The following is a 23,666-nucleotide window of genomic DNA, read 5'->3' on the forward strand; positions in this document are numbered from 1 at the left end:
TTCCTATGACCATGATGTCATGTAACTCACTCACACTAGAGGAATACCTTGTGTGTATCAAACGTCGTAACGTTACTGGGTGACTATAAATGTGCTCTACAGGTATCTCCGAAGGTGTCCATTGAGTTAGCATGGATCAAGACTGAGATTTGTCAGTCCGTGTGACGGAGAGGTATCTCGGGGCCCACTCGGTAATACAACACCACAAATAAGCCTTGCAAGCAATGTGACTAAAGAGTTAGCCACGGGATCTTGTATTACGGAACGAGTAAAGAGACTTGCCGATAATGAGATTGAAATAGGTATGTCGATACCGACGATCAAATCTCGGGAAAGTAACATACCGAAGGACAAATGGAATGATATACAAGATTGTTTGAATCCTTGACCTAGAGGTTCAACTGATAAGATATTCGTAGAATATGTACGATCCAATATGGACGTCGAGGTCCCGGTATTGGATATTGACCGGAGAGTGTCTCGGTCATGTCTACGTAGTTCTCGAACCCGCAGGGTCTGCACACTTAAGGTTCGGTGACGTTTTCGGTATAGTTGAATTATTGATGTTGGTAGCCAAATGTTGTTTGCAGTCCCGAATGAGATCCAGGACGTCACGAGAGTCTCTGGAATGGTCCAAAAATGAAGATTGATATATAAGATTGTTGCATTTGGCTTCCGGAAAGATTTCAGGCATTACCAGTAAAGTACCGGGAGTGACGAATGGGTTCCGAGGTTTTACCGGGAGGGGCCACCCACCCGGGAGAGAACCTAATAGGCGCATGGGTGGCTTAACAACCCTTAGTGGGCTCATGAGGCCAGCCCAATAAGCATATTTCTGCCGAAGCAAAAAGAAGAAGGAAAAGAAAAAAAAGGAAGGAGGTGGACAAGATGGGAAGGTGTCCTCCACCAAACCAAATTGGAGGAGGACTCCTCCCTCTTGGCTCGGCCGACTCCTCCTCCTTGGAGTAGGAGGCAAGCCACCCTCCCTTTTGTTCCTCCAATATATAGTGGAGGTTTGAGAGGATTTTTGCACCCCAAGCCTTTGTGCAACCCTTTCTCCCTCCACTACTTCGTGACACCCCATAGCTAGTTTGGTACGACACGGCGAAGCCCTGCTGGATTACCTCCACCATCATCACCGCCACGCCATCGTGCTGCCGGAGAATTCAACAACCTCTTCGTCTCTCTTGCTAGATCAAGAAGGCCGAGATCGTCATCGAGTTGTACGTGTGCTAAACGCGGAGGAATCCTCCGTTCGGCGCTAGATCGGGACGGATCGTGGGACAGCGGCGATTTGGATCGCGAAGACGTTCCACTACATCAACCGCGTTTCTTAATACTTCCCGCTTAGCGATCTACCAGGGTATGTAGATCTGATGTCCCTCTCATAGATGATCATCACCATGATAGGTCATCGTGTGCATAAGAAATTTTTTGTTTCCCATGCAACGTTCCCCTTCACTTTCTTACCCCACTATCATAGGATGGAGGACCAAAGAGATCCATGTGGAGGAGCTCCAAGGTCCTTTTTAAGTAGATGGTAGTCGTGGGGCGGTGAGCTGTCTCATGAATCTTTCCTTCAATACAAGCACATCAAGCACGATCTCTCGCGAAACTCACATTTGTTAGTCCAGGAAGGTGATCCCCTTTGAGGAGACTTTGCAAAGACCTCATATTGACATGGGCTAGACGGCGATGCCAAAGCCATCCCACATCAACTTTAACCATTAGGCAAGTCACAGTCTTAGTGGGTCGCTTTGAAAAGTTAACCACATAGAGACCATTCTCGACATGCCGAACAAAGGCTACTTTAAGAGTATTGCTCCACAAAAGGGCCATAGATTCAATGCAAAAGAAAGTACTAAAGACCATAAGTGCAAGTTGATGAATGGAAAGTAAATTATATGCAAGGGTCTCAACAAGCATAACATTCTCAATGGTATGTTCTGGAGAAATTAGCACCTTGCCGAGACCCAATACCTTTGAAATCGCATCGTCACCAAAGGAGACTTGGGTGGTAATGGATGGGTCGGGATGAACGTCCACCACCAAGTCTTTGCTTTCGGTCATATGATTTGTTGCTCCACTATCAAGTAACCATGACACCCCACCGGAAGCAAACTCCTGCATAATATCAATGCTTGGATTTAGGTACCCATTCTTTAAAGGGTCCTTTCAGGTCAGTAACAAGGGTCTTAGGAAGCCAAATAGACCATTCAATGTGCTTATTAGGAGAACCAATAAATTTAGCAAAAACATTCCCATCAACGGTAAAAACTTAAAACATAAGAGGGGTTAAATTCATCAATTGTGTTGGGAAGGGAGTTTTGCACTTGTTGGCATTGTCGCCCTTAGCTTGGTACTTTTCCTTGTCATGAGTACCCTCCCGAGTTTTAACAAAGCTTTCCATAAGCTGGGGAGGTTGCTTGGTCTTTCCTTCCTGTTCTTCTTGGACCTGGGTGCAAACCAAACTCCTTCCTTTGCAACCACTTCCTTTTGATTGCTCAAAGGCCATTAAGATTCTTTTCACCTTGGATGCATGTGACAAGGCCTTTCTCAAGCTGCTCTCTTAATTTGGTATTCTCCTCCACAAGATATGCATGCTCCCAAGAGGGGTTAGTAGCATGGACATTATCAATTAAAATAAATGGAGGGCAAGTGGCTATTTTCTTAGTGACTTTTACTTGCAGTTGAGCATCAAACTCTTTTAAAGAGACATGATGTAATGTCCAAGATGTGACTCTTTCCTTATTAGGGGGCGGGGCCTAAAAAGGGGAAATAGGCGCATCTAAGCATTTCGCAAGAATGGTAAACACTGTATTACACATAAGAAGGGATGAGTATATGAGTTGGCTTACACTCCCCACAAATTAAGTTACAAATCCACTCAACATTTATTCAAGCATTCATAAGACACGACTCATCTACAGTCAAGATAAACAACAGAATAGCAATGTTCCCGTCTCTCTAGGCCCAAGAGACGACCAATGTCCTTTAGTCGTTGGTGAACGTCACATATATACGACCACTGCCCTCGTCGAACTCCCACTACAACTGAGTAGCATCGAAAGAATCTCAATCTTTGCACCTGTACCTATGGGGTGGTTGTAGTAATCTGTGAGCCATAAGGACTCAGCAATCTTATGACCATGATATCCAGTCTAACCAAGTCATTAGGTGAGGATGGGGGTATGTGTTAAAGTTTGCAGCAGCATCTAAGCATATATGGTGGCTAACTTACAAGAAAATGAAGTAACTCGAGTGGTCTACGTATGATGGTCGTAATCTAGTAGTAATCGCTAAGTGGTCATGAACACCTACTTACGTTAGTCATAACCCCACCATGTTATCGATCGAAGAAGGAGATCTGAAAGAAATAGTCATGGTTATGCACACAAGGTTTTAATTAATTTATTTCAAGTTATCTAGAACCGGATGTTAAACAAGGTTTCCATGTTTGCCACGTAACCGCGGGCACGGCTTTCTGAAAGATTTAACCCGGCAGGGGTGCTCCAACTAATCCATCGCAAATTACCACAAGATTAATAGAAAGCCTCGACCAAGAATCTCATGATCTCCTCGAATTCCTTGGTGGAAAACCTCAACTCTGAGATAACCCAAAGTCTCATCGGAATCCGGATGCACAAGATATATCGTTAAGGTAAGAACAAGTCCAGCATGACCAACCAACATGTCGACGAACCCGACAAGAGTCGCGTGTCTTTGTCTCACGACACGCGGATAAGCGACGCATATAATGGCCTGATAGAAATGACCCAAGTTGCCCTGGGTTGGCCCCGCATAGTTCTCTAGTTTGAGCCAACACTCATGAGGAGCACTGGCCCAGGGGTTGATTAAATTACCTCGGGGTAGCTATTCCCTATGATTTTAATTATTAAGTTATTAACAAATGTAGTACCAAAGTTGGGCCTTTCCACACAAGCCTTAAGCCTAAACAATTTACCAAGGGGGTCCACATAACTACTCTGAGAGTGTTAGGAGCTCTCAACTATGGAATAAAACATCGGTAGACGAAACTAAGGCGGCAAAAGCGAAACAAATCACCGAGAAAATGCCACACCTTCCGCCTTTTACCAAGTATATAGGTGCATTAACTAAATAGCATTAATGAGATGATACACAAATTGCCCATGTTATCACATGGACCTGCTTGCACATGCAACTAGCAATGCTATAAGATGGTTGAGCAAGCACAAACTTAGCCAATCAATATTTTGCTAGGAGGGGATGGGTTACAGGTTTTCATGGCAATGTTTGCAGGCTTAATATTCAGGTGGTAGGCGGAGATAAGTAACAATGAAAACGATTCATCTTGCATGTTGGATCTTCAAACTGGAACTGCTCTTGCTCTTCCTGAGCGTACTCGACGGAATCCTCGCACTCGTTCTCCGCACCATTTGCTACCCAAAATAAATATACATCCAATTAACACACATCATGTAACAATGCTCCAAACAACATGATGCGTGAGTGTGGCATAAAAGGAAAACATGGCATTGCTATACTAGTCATCTTTCATGGATTTATCAAGTTATTAACATTCTGGACAGAATCTGAAGTTAACTTATTTATACATGCATGAACATGGAAGAAATGGATGCATCATGAGAAATTGGTGCAAAAACATATAAAGAACATCGCAAACCCAGTTACGGATCTCTCGGAATTCACAAAACAAGATACAGAAGGCAACTAAGGCAAACCAGGAACATACCAAATCCTATGAGCATTTCCTTGGTGTTCCAAGGATGCCATTAGATTGGGCACAAAATTCTAGGTGGATTAAACCTAAAAATCATGCAATTCCATCGAGCACAAGCCACATAAACCTCAAAACAGAACAACAGGCAATCTGTTCATTAACAACAACATACCACTTTGATCAACACAAATCTAGTAGGTACAATCATCCAACTAGTTTAACCAAGGCATGAATTTGAAGCTATCAAACAATACAACAACACCTAACCAACAGCAAAATGACTAGGTGCATGAATCAATGGCAACCAAGCTCTAAACATGGCAAAATCCATCACAATCTAGGACCTTGTGAAAATCACAGATTGCACTAGCAGTTTATAATCTGGTAGCACGTTCATAGCAAGAAACCACTATGCTACAACATGTTTCATGGCATGCAATTGAGGAGGGTGATAGAGGGAAAAATATACTGCAAACCAGTAGCACGGAGCTTGAGGTAAGTCTCCACAGAATACTTGGAAGCATCAATTTAACATGGCATGAAATTAACTACACAATCTGAGACTTAGTGAAATCACAATGTTAAACTAGCAGCAATTTATATCCACATAGCAACTTTGATAGTAAATAAATCTATGATGCAAGACCCTATTGACAAATTTGTGGCACCAAATTGTAGAGGATATCAAGAACAACAAATCATGGCATTTGAGAAAACTCAAAGGAGCACCATATCCATCGGAACCATCATCACAACATGGGAAGAAAATAATAGACTCCAACACTTAGAAAAATCTAGCATGTGATTCTGTAATATTTTCTTAACTACTTAACGGCATGAAACCCACTCATCTACAAGATTACCATAGTAAACAAAACTACCAGGGACTAGTGCCCACAAATCACTAGTATTCATGTTGACACTTACACCAAAACATGCATAGATAAATACTACATAATTCACAAAATGCCACATCACCACAAAATAGCTGTTTTGCGAACTTGCTCGAAGTGAAATCTAACACGACCAACGGATTCACTCGACTTTTCTACCGCATTTTAATATATTACACTCGTATGTTTCTACAGAAAAATCACCCACAAACTAGAAATGAAAATTGGCATCAAAATCCATTTCACCAATAAGTAACATCATCACCCAATTTGGGCATTGCCACATATGGAATGTCCATATCTGGACATATCTAGAAATGGCAATTTCTAAATATCACACAAAGAAAACAAAATAGACACGGGGAGTGACCAGGTCCCCTTTGAGGATGTCATGTGGGCCCCGTGGCCCACTGTCATACGCACAACAAATATACACCAAAAATGGGGGGGGGGGTTAATCGTCGGCTGTGGGATTCAAACCTTGGTCTACGTGGTGGAGGGGCATGATGACCCACAAGTATAGGGGATCAACCGTAGTCCTTTCGATACGTAAGAGTGTCGAACCCAACGAGGAGCAGAAGGGTCTGATAAATGGATTTCAGCAAGGTAATAAGTGCAAGCACTGAAAGTAGCGGTAAACAAGTCATTGTGTAGTGAGGTTAAAAGTAGCAAGCAAAGAGTAACAAGTAACAAGTAGTAGCAACGGTGCAGAAAGTAGCCCAATCCCTTTTGCAGCAAGGGGCAAGCTTGAACAAAGTCTTATAGGAGGAAAAACGCTCCCGAGGACACACATGAATTTCTGTCATGCTAGTTTCATCATGTTCATGTGATTCACGTTCGTTACTTCGATAGTTTGATATGTGGGTGGACCGGTGCTTGGGTACTTCCCTTAGTTGGACAAGCATCCCACTTATGATTAACCTCTCTCGCAAGCATCTGCAACTACAAAAGAAAAATTAAGACAAAGTCTAACCATAGCATTAAACTAGTGGATCCAAATCAGCCCCTCACGAAGCAACACATAAACTGGGGTTTAAGCTTCTGTCACTCCAGCAACCCATCATCTACTTACTACTTCCCAATGCCTTCCTCTAGGCCCAAATATGGTGAAGTGTTATGTAGTCGACGTTGACGTAACACCACTAGAGGAAAAACAACATACAACATATCAAAATACCGAACGAATATCAAATTCACATGACTATTATTAACATGACTTATCCCATGTCCTCAAGAACAAAAATAACTACTCACACGACATAATCATAATCATGACCAGAGGTGTAATGAATAGCATCAAGGATCTGAACATAAACTCTTCCACCAAATAATCCAACTAGCATCAACTACAAAGAGTAATGAACACTACTAGCAACCTTACAAGTACCAATCTGAGTCGCGAGACGAAGATTGATTACAAGAGATGAACTAGGGATTGGAGAGGAGATGGTGCTGATGAAGATGTTGATGAAGATGCCTCCCCTCCGACGAGAGGAGTGTTGGTGATGACGATGGAGACGATTTCCCCCTCCGGGAGGGAAATTTCCCCGGCAGGATCGTCCTGCCGGAGCTCTAGATTGGATCTGCTCAAGTTCCACCTCATGGCGGCGGAGAAACCACGAAAAAGCTCCCGTGTTATTTTTTATAGGTCAGGACAGATAATATAGCAAAAGAGGGGGGCTAGTGGGCCTTCGGGCAACCCACAAGCCTGCCCTGCGCTACCAGGGGGGTGGTGGCGGTGGGCAAGCTTGTGGGGCCCTGGTGGCCCCCCTCCAGTAGTTCTTTCGCCTAGTATTTTTAATATATTCCAGAAAAAATCCACGTAAATTTTCAGGGCATTTGGAGATGTGCAGAATAGTGGACTAGGATTTGCTCCATTTCTAGTCCAGAATTCCAGCTGCCTGAATTCTCCCTCTTCAAATAATCCTTGCAAAATAAGAGAGAAAAGGCATAAATATGGTACCACAAGTAATATAACAGCCCAAAAAGCAATAAATATTAACATGAAAGCATGATGCAAAATGGACGTATCAACTCCCCCAAGCTTAGACCTCGCTTCCTCAAGCGAAAACCAAGTTCCATAAACATGTCCACATGTTTGGGGACGAAGGTGTCGATAAAACATAATACGGACATGAGGGCATCATGATTACACACAGAACAGCAATATATCATAAATATTCTTATGGGAAAGTAACAATTCCATCATAAAGCAAAGCATGAAGCAAAAACCTTACCGAGAAGTAACCAACAATAGTCCATAGTCATTGAAGCAATTGCAATTTATCACAACATCAGAAAGAGTCAAATAAGATCTTGTAAGGCAAACCCACATACTCAATCATCTCTTTTGTTTTCCACAATTGTTATAACTCACGTGGTACTCATGGTGTCAAAGTTTCAGCTGAACACAGAGGAAGATAGGGGCTTATAGTTTTGCCTCCCAACAGTTTACCTCAAGGGTGAAGTCAACAATAATAAAGCATGAGAACTCAACTCCAAGTTGATATATGAATATAGATATTTCCCAAGCATGTGACGGTAGCCAAGACAAAGGCAAAAGGGGAATTGGTGATGATCACCATGACTCTTACAAGGGTAAAAAGTAAAGGTACAAGATAGGCCCTTCGCAGAGGGAAGCAAAGGTTGTCATGCGCTTTTGAGGTTTGAATGCTTGTCCTCTTAGTGCAGAGGAACATCACTTTATATTGCCCCCTGTGACAAAGAACTTTATTATGCAGTCTGTCGCTTTTATGTCTTCCTCATCACAGGTTCGTACAAAGCTTATTTTCCACAAACTAATAGATCATACATATTAGAGAGCAATTTTTATTTCTTGCACCAATGACAACTTACTTGAAGGATCTTATCAATCCATAGGTAGGTATGGTGGACTCTCATGGCAAAACTGGTTGGAGGTTTATGGATGCACAAGTAGTATCTCTACTTGGTGCGGGAGTTTTGGCTAATATGAGGTGGAAGCAATCGTCACATGGTAAGGGATCTCTAATCATATAACATCGTTTGGAACCAAGCAAACACAATTCATTATGTTGTCTTCCTTGTCCAACATCTGCTCCTAGGCATGTAATAGTTTGGTGAGTGCTCACAATAGTAAAATGTGTCTAAGATGATATATTTATATGTGAACCTCTCTTTCCTTATTACTTCTTATTAATTGCAACAATGACTGAGGTCTATATTAATTTATTCTCAACAAGTTTCAATCATCATACTTGTCGTAAGTGAAGTTATCACTTTCCATAAGATCGTCTCATGGTCTTTCATGCTATCGTTCTTTTCATACTTTTGATCATGGCACAAAGAAAAGCCCTTGACTAAGACACTCTTTATTATATAGCTCGTAAGCTCGAATACAACGGGGGAGAGACAAAAGCAAAAGACTCAAACTGAAAACTAAAGACTTATTCCTCTAAAAGAAGAAATAAAAAACTGAAAAGGAAAGAACTAAAACAAAGGTAAAAGCAAAATATATAAAGGTGATACGATACCAGGGCAACTCCCCCAAGCTTGGCAGTAGCCAAGGGGATTGCCCATACCAATGCTTAGTTGTCTTCCTTTGGTGGTGAAGGTGGTGTTGTTGGAGCAGTGTTGAGCTTGTCTATTTTCCACTTGAGCAAAAAGTTTTGCTCCCTTAGATCGTCTTTTTCCTCCTCAAGTTTCAACACTCTATGGCAAAGTTCCTGCTCACTCTCCTGCAAGAAACGAGAAGGGATAAACAAGGTCTTAGGCTTCTTCCTATGGTCACGGAGGCTTGACTTCTTGAACTCCACATGGGTGTTTGCAGGTTGAGGTAGAGGAGCCTCCTCTTCATCGGAACTCGTTTGCTCCTTCCCTTTGGGCTCATAGTCCTCTTCCTCATCAGTGGTCCAGCCATATGGTTCCAAGTCCCCATAGACCTTGGGGTTAGCAAGGTAGTCAGCCACATAGCTCTCTCCCTCTGAATATTGAGAAGACATCCTGCCCTAGATCTACGGCAGAACAAGCTCGAAACGAAAACAGAGGAAAAATGCGCGATACGGAGATCAAAACCTTCGGGCGACTATATATTGATTTTTTCTGGGCCAGAAGGAGTCCTCCGGAAGAAAATGGAGTCCGGGAGGCACACGAGGTGCCCACAAGCTTGCCCACCACCACCAGGGGGATGGTGGCGGTGTGGGCCCTTGTGGCTTCCTCGTTTGCTCTTGGGACTGCTTTTTATTTTTCTAATTTGCCAAAAATTCCAAAACTGAGGAAATTTCCTATTGGAAAAGTATCGGAGTCCAATTTCTTGCCAAAACAGATACATCTTCGTTTTCAAGGTCTGAAACAGGCTGATAAACATCCCTTATGTACTCCTCTGGAGTTATGACATTGATGATATTGGTCTCAACATTTATGGGAGTACCAGAGATGTAATGCTTGATTCTTTCCCCATTTACCACTCTAGGAAAATTTCCTTCCGTGTTATTGATTTTGATGGCACCGGAAAGATATAATTCGTCAACAAAATAGGGACCTTCCCATTTAGAGAGAAGCTTGCCTGCAAAGAATCTCAAACGATAATTGTATAGCAAGACATAATCACCTACATTGAACTCTCGTTTCTGTATTCGTTTGTCGTGCCATCTCTTAACCTTTTCCTTGAACAACCTGGCATTCTCGTATGCCTGGGCTCTCCATTCATCTAATGAGCTGATATCAAACAACCGCTTCTCACCACCAAGTTTGAAATCAAAGTTGAGCTCCTTGATTGCCCAATAAGCTTTGTGTTCCAGCTCAAGAGGTAAATGACAGGCTTTACCGTAAACCATTTTATACGGTGACATGCCCATAGGATTCTTATAAGCAGTACTATAAGCCCATAGTGCATCATCAAGTTTGCTAGACCAGTTCTTTCGAGATCTATTGACGGTCTTTTGTAGGATCAACTTGATCTCCCTATTACTCAACTCAACTCGACCACTAGACTGAGGATGATAAGGAGATGCAACTCTATGGTTGACATCATACTTAGCTAGCATCTTACGGAAAACACCATGAATGAAGTGTGAACCGCCATCAGTCATCAACTATCTAGGGACTCCAAATCTTGGGAATATGACTTCTTGAAGCATCTTAATAGAGGTGTGGTGATCAACATTTTTAGTGGGGATAGCTTCTACCCACTTAGTAACGTAATCCATAGCAACTAAGATGCGAGTGTACCCATTGGAACTCGGGAAGGGTCCCATATAATCAAAGCCCCAGACATCAAATGGTTCAATGACAAGTGAATAGTTCATAGGCATATCTTGACGCTTAATGATGTTCCCTATCCTTTGGCATTCGTCACAAGACAAGACAAACTTAAGAGCATCCTTGAAGAGAGTGGGCCAATAGAAACCTAATTGCAATACCTTATGGGCAGTTCTATCTCCAGCATGGTGTCCTCCGTAGGCTTCGGAATGACACTTCTGCAGGATCTGTCCCTGTTCATGTTCAGGAACACAACGTCTAATAACACCATCTACTCCTTCCTTGTAAAGGTGAGGATCATCACAAAAGTAGTGTCTCAAATCAACGAAGAATTTTCTCTTTTGCTGATAGGTGAAACTGGGTGGTATGTATTTGGCTACGATATAGTTTGCATAATCGGCATACCACGATGCACTAAGTGAAGTGCGGATGACATTTAATTGCTCATCGGGAAAGCTGTCATCAATTGGTAGTGGGTCATCAAGGACATTCTCTAGCCTAGACAAGTTATCTGCTACAGGGTTATTAGCACCCTTTCGGTCAATGACGTGCAAATCAAATTCCCGTAGCAGGAGAACCCATCTGATCAGCCTAAGCTTAGCGTCCTTCTTTTGCATAAGGTACTTAATAGCAGCATGATCAGAGTGAATAGTGACTTTGGAGTCAACTATATAAGATCTGAACTTTTCACATGCAAACACGACTGCTAAAAATTCCTTCTCCGTAGTGGCATAGTTTCTTTGGGCACTGTCTAGAGTTTTACTAGCATAGTGAATGACATTCAACTTCTTGTCAACTTGTTGTCCTAGAACAGTACCAACAGCATAATCACTAGTGTCACACATGATTTCAAAGGGCAAGTTCTAGTCAGGTGGTTGAAGGATAGGTGCGGTTATCAAAGCCTTCTTAAGTATTTCAAAGACTTCCTCACAATCCTCATCAAAAACAAAAGGAACATCCTTCTGCAAGAGGTTGGTAAGAGGCCTAGAAATCTTAGAGAAGTGTTTAATGAACCTTCTATAGAAACCAGCATGACCTAAGAAACTTCGTATACCTCTGATATCTGTGGGGCAAGGCATTTTCTCAATTGCATCAACCTTAGCCTTATCAACTTCAATGCCTCTTTCAGAGATTTTGTGTCCTAAGACGATACCTTCATTAACCATAAAGTGGCACTTCTCCCAATTCAAGACGAGGTTGGTTTCTTCGCATCTCTGTAAGACTCGGTCAAGGTTGCTGAGACAATCATCAAAGGAAGACCCATAAACGGAGAAGTCATCCATGAAAACCTCGACAATCTTTTCACAAAAGTCAGAGAATATAGCCATCATACATCTTTGGAAGGTGGCAGGTGCATTACATAAGCCAAAAGGCATACGTCTATATGCAAAGGTACCGAAAGGGCAGGTGAAAGTGGTTTTCTCTTGATCAGATTGTGCAACAGGTATTTGCGAGAAACCTGAATAACCCTCTAGAAAGCAAAAGTGTGTGTGCTTTGATAGCCTTTCTAGCATTTGGTCGATGAACGACAAAGGATAATGATCTTTCCTGGTTGCCTTGTTCAGTTTCCGGAAGTCTATCACCATTCTATAGCCGGTAATAATCCTTTGTGGGATTAGTTCATCCTTATCATTAGGGACTATGGTGATACCTCCCTTCTTAGGTACGCAATGTACTAGACTTACCCAATCACTATGAGCGATAGGATAAATGATTCCTGCTTCCAAAAGCTTTAATATTTCTTTTCTAACGACCTCTTTCATCTTAGGATTTAATCTCCTTTGATGATCAACAACTGGTTTAAAGTCAGGATCAGTTTTAATCCTGTGCCGACATAGAGTAGGACTAATACCCTTAAGATCATCAAGAGTATATCCAATAGCAGCGCGGTGCTTCCTCAGAGTTTTCAGTAACTTCTTCTCTTCGCGCTCTGAGAGGAGAGCACTAATAATGACAGGATATATCTCCTTCTCATCAAGATAGGCATACTTAAGAGTATCAGGCAACTGTTTAAGCTCGAACACAGGATCACCCTTTGGTGGGGGAGGATCCCCAAGAAGTTCAACAGGCAGATTATTCTTGAGAATAGGATGTTGTTCTAAGACAATTCTATCTATCTCATCTCTCTCCTCCATATGCATATCATTTTCATGCTCAAGCAGATATTGCTCTAAAGGATCCGTAGGAGATACGGCAATAGAGGCAAGAGCAATGATTTCATCCCTACCAGACGACTCTCTTTCATGGGGTTGTCTTCCAAACTTGGAGAAGTTAAATTCATGAGACACACCCTCAAAACTTACTGTGATAGTCTGCTTAATGCAATCAATGTGAGCATTGACAGTGTTGAGAATGGGTCTACCAAATATGATGGGATAAAAGCTATCTTGTGCAGTACCAAGGACGAGGAAATCGGTAGGATACTTCGTCTTACCACACAGGACTTCTACGTCTCTCACAATTCCCAGAGGGCAGATAGTGTCTCTATTAGCTAGCGTGATAGTGACATCAATGGGTTCTATATCAGCAGGTGCAATCTCATCTTTGATTTCATCATAGAGAGAACGGGGTATTGCACTAGTACTAGCTCCCATATCACATAAACCATGGTAACAATGATCACCTATCTTAACAGAAACAACGGGCAGCCCAACTACAGGTCCGTGCTTGTCTTTCGCGTGAGGTTTAGCAATTCTAGCGGAGTCCTCACAGGATTTGATAACATGCCCATCTATGTCTTCGGATAAGAGATCTTTGATAATAGCAACACTAGGTTCAACTCTAATCTCCTCAAGGGGTGCAAATGGTCTAATGTAACCCCTACATATCACAGTTGGAGCTTTAGAATAATCCTTCATCCTAGCAGGGTATGGTGGTTTCTCAGTGTAAGCACAAGGGACAACAGGATCACTAAAAGCTATGATTTTCTCCTCAACTAGATTGGTTTTGGCTATGTTGCTTTCTACAAGAGGATGATATTTAAACCACTTCTCTTTGGGAAGTTCAACATGAGCAGCAAAAGATTCACAAAGAGAAGCTACTATCTCAGAGTCAAGTCCATACTTAGTGCTAAAATCTCTAGAAGTGTTTGTCTCAACAAAAGATTTAACGCAATCAAACTGGAAATTCATACCTGAGTCCTTACCTTCCTCCAGCTCCCAATCTTCAGAGTTGCATTTGATTCTCTCCAATAAATTCCACTTGTGATCAATATCCTTCTTCATAAAAGAACCGACACAAGAAGTGTCAAGCATGGTACGATCTTCATGAGAAAGCCAAGCATAAAAGTTTTGAGTGATGATTTCTCTCGAGAGCTCATGATTGGGGCATGAATATAGCATTGATTTAAGCCTCCCCCAAGCTTGAGCTATGCTTTCCCTGTCACGAGGCCAAAATTTATAAATAAAGTTCCGATCACGATGTACTAAATGCATAGGATAGAACTTTTGATGAAATTCCAATTTCAACCGATTGTAGCCCCATGATCCAGCATCATCACATAACCTATACCATGTCAATGCCTTATCCTTCAAAGATAAAGGAAAGACTCTCTTCTTTACCTCATCCTCGGGAAAACCTGCAAGCTTAAATAAACCACAAACTTCATCTACATAGATTAGATGAAAGTCTGGATGTGAAGATCCATCTCCTGTAAAAGGATTAGCCAGCAGTTTCTCAACCATAGCCAAAGGAATTTCATAAAAGATATTTTCAGTAGGTACCTCAGGTTGAGAAGCAACTCCTCGTGCTTCCGTTCGTGGTGAAGATACCCCGAACAAACTCCTCAAAGGAAGAGTTTCCATAGTGACAAGTGACAATAAATTTCAGCACAGTATAAAAACATTTCCTTACCAATTTCCACTTACCAAAGGCGCTTCACTCCCCGACAACGGCACCAGAAAAGAGTCTTGATGACCCACAAGTATAGGGGATCAATCGTAGTCCTTTCGATAAGTAAGAGTGCCGAACCCAACGAGGAGCAGAAGGCTCTGATAAATGGATTTCAGCAAGGTAATGACTGCAAGCACTCAAAGTAGCGGTAACAAGTGATTGTGTAGCGAGGTGAAACGTAGCAAGCAAAGAGTAACAAGTAACAAGTAGTAGCAACGGTGCAGCAAGTGGCCCAATCCCTTTTACATCAAGGGACAAGCCTGAACAAAGTCTTATAGGAGGAAAAACGCTCCCGAGGACACACGGGAATTTCTATCATGCTAGTTTCATCATGTTCATATGATTCGCGTTCGTTACTTTGATAGTTTGATATATGGGTGGACCAGCGCTTGGGTACTGCCCTTACTTGGACAAGCATCCCACTTATGATTAACCTCTCTCGCAAGCATCCACAACTACAAAAGAAGAATTAAGGCAAAGTCTAACCATAACATTAAACTAGTGGATCCAAATCAACACCTCAAGAAGCAGCGCATAAACTGGGGTTTAAGCTTCTGTCACTCCAGCAACCCATCATCTACTTACTACTTCCCAATGCCTTCCTCTAGGCCCAAATATGGTGAAGTTTTATGTAGTCGACATTCACATAACACCACTAGAGGAAAAACAACATACAGTATATCAAAATACCGAATGAATATCAAATTCACATGACTATTATTAACATGACTTATCCCATGTCCTCAGGAACAAAAGTAACTACTCACAAGACATAATCATAATCATGACTAGAGGCGTAATGAATAGCATCAAGGATCTAAACATAAACTCTTCCAACTAGCATCAACTACAAAGAGTAATGAACACTACTAGCAACCTTACAAGTACCAATCTGAGTCGCGAGACGAAGATTGATTACAAGAGATGAACTAGGGATTGGAGAGGAGATGGTGCTGATTAAGATGTTGATGAAGATGCCTCCCCTCCGACGAGAGGAGTGACGGTGATGACGATGGCGACGATTCCTCCCTCCGGGAGGGAAATTTCCCTGGCAGGATCGTCCTGCCAGAGATCTAGATTGGATCTTCTCAAGTTCCGCCTCGTGGCAGCGGCGAAATCACGAAAAATCTCCCGTATGATTTTTTCCAGGTCAGGACGCATCATATAGCAAAAGAGGGGGGCTAGTGGGCCTTCAGGCAGCCCACAAGCATGCCCTGCACCACTAGGGGGATGGTGGCAGTGGGCAATCTTGTGGGGCCCTGGTGGGCCCCCTCCGATAGTTCTTTCGCCCAGTATTTTTAATATATTCCAGAAAAAATCAACGTAAATTTTCAGGGCATTTGGAGATGTGCAGAATAGTGGACTAGGATTTGCTCCTTTTCCAGTCCATAATTCCAGCTGCCTGAATTCTCCCTCTTGAAATAATCCTTGCAAAATAAGAGAGAAAAGGCATAAATATGGTACCACAAGTAATATAACAGCCCAAAAAGCAATAAATATCAACATGAAAGCATGATGCAAAATGGACGTATGAGGGCACGCGCTCGACCAGCTGGGCTACGGACCGGATCTCGTCAAAAGGGGGGCACCACACTAGCTAATATGAAGAAAAGCCCCCCCCTTGCTCTGCTTGCAGCAGAGAAGCACAACGGCGGCGATGCTACCATGACGAGCCTGGGGACTCTAGGTGACGCGTGGAGCAAAGCTGATAGCTGCATGCGCGTTGCGTTGCGACGGCTTCCAATTGTTGTTGTTGCTGCTAACTGCTATGCGGCGGCGACGGGCACGTAACACGGCGACACGAAGGCGACAGCAACACACGACGGCACACTGACGACACAGGCCATGGAAAAGGGTGCTCACCCCGGGTCCCTTGGGATAGAAGAGGTGGATGGGGACGATGCGAACGAGGCCGGGCAAGAGGCGTTGCAGCGGAGAGGCTTCTAGGAGCGCGACGGCCACGGTTACGGCACTGACGATGTGGAAGCTCCCTCCATGTCCTAGCGTCGGGAATCAGACACGCGCGTCTGCACGAACCACCCCAAGATTTCAGACGGCACGGGGATCGCCATTGAAGGCACCGATGATGACGAGGAAGCCGACGATCCTCACTGCTCTCTCTTTGTAACTCCTGTGAACTTACCTCTCTGATGGCTCTGAATTCCTCTGCAGGTGGAAGTAAGGAGGGGGAGGAAAGATATGGCGGCGGAGCAAGGGAAGGGGAAAACTCTAGGAAAAGGGGGCACAGACGCCGAGGCTAAATAGGCCGAGGCTGACGACACGACTGCATTGGTGTCCATGAAGTGCCAGCACGGCGCACCTCACTCCCTCGCTCTGAGGAGGACGACAACACGAGGCAGGTAGCCATTAGGAGGGGAGCTGAGTAGGGCACTCACCCGTGGGAGTGAGCGGCTCCGCCCTAGCTGGGCTGCAGATGAAGATAATCCCAGGTGAGCCTCTCTCTCCCACAAGCAAATTAAAACAGCCTCTGTTTTTATTTTCAAAACCCCACACGCATTAGAAATGCACACAGAGAAAAAGAAGAGGTCTTTGAAGAAAAATACCCTCGACTCACAAGCTTTTGCACTAGTTTAGAAAAATGACTTGGCATTTTTCTACAGCAACAAAATATCACCCAAACATTTAATTCCCACCGTTTGCAAGGATATTTGGCAACGGAAAAATTCAAACATGGCAAGGGCTATTTGGTACAATTTTGACAGAACATGACAGAGGGGTGCAACATTTTTAATTGGCCACAAGAGCAACTTTAAAACCACCCAATTCTATTAGTTGAAAAGAAGACGGTTTTTCATAGTAATAAGAGAATGGTTGCAAAGATGAACACTAGGAGCTAGGATCCAACACCACTTGCAATCACTTTACACCAACAAACACTCACACTCAATCATGACACAATAAGCATAATTCTAGAGAGATGATGAGATGATGATATGATGCCATGATGCAAGAATTGACATGAAGCAAAACTTATTTCTAATTAAACCACATGGCAAGGTTGGGATGGCTCAAACATGGAAAGGTCATATAAATAGCAAGGAGGGCACTTGGGCTGTTACACATGAGCACTCTTCAAGGCCTTGTGAGCCTAGTCAAGGGTTGCAAGCTCTTCGTTGAGTCTAACATGGTCAAGCCCAAGTGCAACCTTTTCGGATTGAACCACACGAGTAAGAACAAGAGCACGATCAAGACGTCTCTTTAACTTAGTAAGGTCGTCGTTATGTGACTCCTCAAGAGTCAAACGAAGTCCTTGCTATTCTTCAAGAGCAATAGAAAGATCCACAATCTCATTCACATAGTCACGACTATTTCCTTGTAATGTGGAGATAGATTCTTCATGAGATTCAATGAGGTCATTAGCCTCTCCTAGTTGTTCCAAGAGAGCAACAAAATGCTTCTTGGATTTACCCTCAAATTTTCTCATGAATTTAGCAAAGGAGTTCTCCTCATCCTCAACCTCTTCCTTTTCATCACAAGTAACAAAGGTAGTGGAAATGGTAGTACTGAGGTTGGAAGTTTTAATGTTGGATGCCTTGGCCATAAGGCACTTTGTAATGTGGTTCTCGTTGGGGGCGTGGAAGAGGGACACCTTGCTTGGAGAAGAGGATGCAATGGCGATGGTGGCCATCCCCATCACTTCACCACTTGCATCATCATATGCATCCTCATCGGAGAGGTACTGCTCTTGAGCGACTAACACCTTTTGGGGCTTGTTCTTGAAGAAATTGTTCTTGTTGGGAATGTCTTGTACTTTTCTTTCTGAATAAGTTTGCCACCATTGTCTTCCCTCTTCTCATAAGGACAATCAGCCACAAAGTGACTCACATTGCCACAGTTGTAGCAAGTCCTCTCACGTTGCTTGCCTTTGGGTCCATTTGAGGTATTCATGGAGAAATTTGGCTTTGAGTTTCTCTTGTGGCCCCAAAACTGTCTTGATGCATGAGCCATATGCTCATGGTAAGCTTAATTGGTGTCTTCGCGGCACAATTCGACTTCTTCTTCCTCATCTTCCTCTAATTCAGCCTTGGCCTTCAAGGCAAGGTTGGGGAGTCTATTATTGACCGTTGAACACAAGCAAGAGCATTGTCAGCGGTCTATTTCAATATGTTCATGGCAATAAACTCATCCAACACGTCGCTTGAAGACAAGGAGTGAAAGTGTGGCCTTTGACGGATGATGGAGGATATGGATTTGTTGAACGACATAATAGCCTTTGAAACTTATGCTTGATCCAATTATCATCCACATCCTTGCTTCCATGATCTTGAAGAGCGACAACAAGAGTCATCACCCTTCGGTATTGCTCACGAGGATCTTCATCCTCAATCATAACAATTTCAACGGCCTCATCAAGTATCATTTCGTAGTTTGACCGTTGAATACTAGTACTTACCTTATACATGGAAATGATGTGCTCCCAACCATATTTGGCACGAGTGGTGGGATGCAAATGAGAATGATCTTCAATAGGAACATCCGCTTGAAGGATGAACATGACTGAATGGTTGAGGTGATTGTCAATCTCTTCTCTTGGAGTGAGGTTTCTTGGATCATGAGGGTACTAGCCTTGCTCGAAGATTCTCCAAAGTTGTGTGGAGCTATGATTCAAATGAGCCTTTATACGAAAAACCGAGTTAGCAAAAACATTCTTAACAAGATTTGGTGGAGGATCAAGATTAATAATATGCGGTGGGTGGGTCGATCCTTCATAGACCATGGGAGGAGGAACCGAGGCAAAGGTATTTGCCCCACTTGTTCCTTGACGCAATTTATGTTTTTTACTACTAGCATGTTCCTTTTCGGAATTGGCTCCTGTATCAGAAGTTGTGGGATTAGCCACAAACAACGGGTCGGTAGACGGTTTGTAAATATCAAGGAAATATTTAGGCATGTTCTTGACTTCAACAACCATTGAGGATTTAAATGTGGACATGACCTCATTTAACTCCTCTAGGGTGACCGAGTTTGTAGCGGCTCCCTCAGGCACCTCCTCAATCCTCTCCTCGTCGCGAGCCATACTCTTTGGGTGGTGAAACCCTTAATAAAGAAACCTGGCTCTCATACCAATTGAAAGGATCGATATGGTTGACTAGAGGGGGTGAATAGGCAACTAACAAATTTTTAACTTTTCTCAGACTTAGGAAAATTTCATGGCATGGTGATATAAGCTGATTCTCAAACTTAGGAAAATTTTATAAGGTGATTTCACAACAGTTTACATCAACATGAAATATTTGACATGAAGAATAACCAAGATGCAAGACCTATTTTGCCAAGTAATGGCACCATTTTAAATATGGGCAACATGCTCTTTAATTCACAACAAAGTACCAGCACATAGAACTTGTAGATGCTTGGCAATCATCATGACGACACAACTACTTGAAATAGTTTTTAGACTTGGTCATATTTCACATACCCAAAACAACAATATTGATATGACATGTTCAAAGCAAGAAAGGCACAAATAGATAAGGTTTTCATGACATGTAAAATCATGAGAGTCTAGTACTCCCCAAACACTACAACCTTCATGTTGGAAAGTTTGACAAAGAGTGCAAGGATTGCTCCACACAAAAATAATAAATAGGCATCATGGTGAAAAATAACATGCACATCAACTTGCTCAAAATACAAAACTAATGCCACCAATGGATTCCTTGGATTTTCTACCCCAAAATCATATATCATATGCCTATGGTACATCAATTGAGTTAATTGAGAGGTTACCCATGATCACTTGTGAGGAATCCTCTGCCTGAGATGCTTTCACATTGTTTACCCTCACATACTTGGGATTATCCTTCACAATTGCATTGCCTCGAGGCTTGATTGGAGGAGGAGGCAGAAGACACAGCTAGTTGGTACACTTGTTCGAGTAGTGGCCCTTCTAACCACACTTGTGACAAGTCACCTCTCACAGCGGAAGGAAGTGAGCTAGAGGAGCTGCAGACTTAGGCAGCTGAGACTTCTGCGGGAAACTTGGGTTGGGTCGGTGGAAAGAACCACGACCACCATTCTGCTTGAACTGCTGAGGAGGAGGAGGTGGCAAAGGAGGAGGAAAGCAATACTTCTGTTGCTTTGGAACAATGTGAGCTGAGGGCGAAGACGAATGAGAGTCCCAGAACCGCTTTCTTGAATTCTCGACCCTGAGTAGTGCTGATTCAGCCTTGAGAGCCAAGTTATAGAACTGATCAAACTCAAGGGACTCGTGAAGTACAAGAGGAAGCTGAAGATCTTCGCTGAGACCATCTCTGAACTGATAAATCTTCCTCTTCTCGTCAGGAACATCCTTCTTAGCATAGCGGGCCAAGTTCTAGAAGTCGATGTAATACTAATAAATCGACAAGCTTCCTTGCTTGACATTCCTGAACTTCTCACACATGCCCTCAACAAATCTCGAAGGAATATGATGAGCTCTTAAGTCCCGAAAAAAATTCATCCCAACTAATCAAGCGACCACCTCTAGAATCCTTGAGCTGCTGCCACCACTCTGTTGCGTGACCTTCCACCTGGAATGTTGCAAACTTGACACAGTCCTCAGGCCTAACATTGCTGCACCCAGAATGTTTGTTCATGTCACGGAGCCAATTGTCTGCATCAAACGGCTGAACACAACATGTGAAGGACTTGGGATGATTTACAAGGAACTGACTGAGAGAAGCAAACTGTTGCTGGTTGTTGAAATTCCCTAGCTGGCCTTGAGTCTTGTCTTTCAGCATTTGAAGCAGCATTTGAGTGTCTACATTGGCTGCGGCCATCAAATCTTGGCATGCCTCTTTAGGAGTAGGAGGGGCGGCGAAGGGTCTGACTCCTTCCCGTCACGACTCGGATTCTGGCGAGTTGTTGGATCCATCCTAGAGATGGATATGAATATTAGATCACATAGGAAAAGATGAAGCTGATGATCTGAATCAAAGGCTTGAAATGTTGCAACATCTGGTCCTAGAAATTTGCGTTCAAACTAGAATTAGTAAGAACGCTTCCATAGATTAGTTACAACATCATTAGATTCGAAAGCCACTTGCAATTGACAAGTTTTGAGCTAAGAATTGCTCAGAACAAATGTATATCGCAACATACATCCGATGAAAGAATTTCCGAGGTGACTACTTGAATTCCCACCTGAGAATTTCTAAAATCTTCCTTGGTTATGCTATCTGGTTGCAGGTCCGAGAACCTACTCAATGTAATCATCTACATGACCTTTCCTGTAACTATGAACACATACGCGAGAAGTTCTGCAAACTCATCTGCCACATACCTTCGAAATAACAATGATACCAGACCCGGTAGATCATCCAAGCTATCTCCACCGGTACTGGGGAAAAGTCAGGACACTATTTTCTACCAAGAAAAGTATTGAAACATTTTGATGTCCGCGTCCTGAGATACTAAGGAAGTTGAATGATAACGATGTGCCGAAAACCCCTTGGAGCTCTAGTCCTTGATAATAGGAGGCACCAAGTTAGTACTTGAAGGCGCGTTATATCGACTAGAGGGGGGTGAATAGGATATTTTTAGAATTTCATCACTGAGGAAATTCCTTTTGAGGAAATTCCTCACTGATGACTAACTTGCAGCAGAAACAGCAAAGGATCAGGAGTGCAAAGTATCACTACATCAGTTTTCAAGGTGAAAAATACGAAAAGCAGTTTGCACAGTATGCAGGCACAGAGAAAACAGTGAGGATTAACTCGCGTGAAGAATTTGGGTTTGAGGAATTTCACAGAAAGTCTTCTGCAAATTCTTCAAACACTGACAATGAAAATCTTCAACATACAATATGAGGAGTTGAAAGAGTTGAAGAAATAGAACCCGTTTCGCAGTGAAGAAAGTGGTGGATAACCCAGTTCTAACTGGTGCGACGGTTGTACATTTGGTTTGGAGCGTCTTGGTATATAAACCGAAAGACACATAGTCCCGGGACACACAGTCCCTACTGTATTATCCTTGAGCAAAGAACACACAGTCCTCGCCCAACACTCGTGGTAAGTCTTCAGGGCAGACTTCCAAACCCTCACAAACTTGGTCACTCGGTGATCCACAATTGACTACTGGATTGCTCTAGACCATGACGCCTAACCGTCTAGAGGATGCATAATCCTCAAAGGTAAAAGGCTTCAGTCCCACACAGGAACAACTTCTTCAGTGATGCTCAATCACTTGGTTTTTGGTTTGTGGTTTGGTGTTTGGGGTATTTCCTCACTAGTGATTTACTCTCGAAGACTCCGAGGAATTTGGGTTGCTCTTATGACAAGTGTCAGTTTCTAACGGAGCAGCCAACCAGCTAATGGTTGTGGGGGCGGCTATTTATAGCCTGGGAGCATCCCGACATGATTTGACATTAATTCCCTTAAATAATATGACCGTTTGTGTGGATAAGATCGGTGATGTGGCGCGAATTACGGTAACGGTCGGGACCCTCAACTGTGAGAGTCCTCATGTCTCTCATATTCCTCACATGAGGCTTTTGGTAGGATTAGGCTTGGGTTGAGCATCATGAGGAAATTCATTCTGAAGTGTTACTTCGTCCCCCTTTAACAGTACGGTGTTCCTATGACTCAAGAGTGAAGAAAATAAAACAGAAAGAATAAATCTTCATGCTTCCAAGTCTTCAGATTGATTTTCTTCAGGACACACCGAATTCCTCATCTTCAATATCTTCATGAGGAATATCAATTTCATCGCAATTTCTTCGCGATTCAATTCTACAACATAAGACCAATTTCTTTAGCCGAAGATATACAATTTTAGGGGTCGATGTTCATCGAATATTTCAAACTCCTCATCGACTTAAAGATCCTGTGTACACTCATGAACACATTAGATACTTAACCTATAAGTCTTCAAACCACCAAAATCACTAAGGGGCACTAGATGCACTTACAATCTCCCCC

The sequence above is a fragment of the Hordeum vulgare genome, chromosome 6H (assembly GCF_904849725.1).
Source record: "Hordeum vulgare subsp. vulgare chromosome 6H, MorexV3_pseudomolecules_assembly, whole genome shotgun sequence".
Taxonomy (NCBI): domain Eukaryota; kingdom Viridiplantae; phylum Streptophyta; class Magnoliopsida; order Poales; family Poaceae; genus Hordeum; species Hordeum vulgare.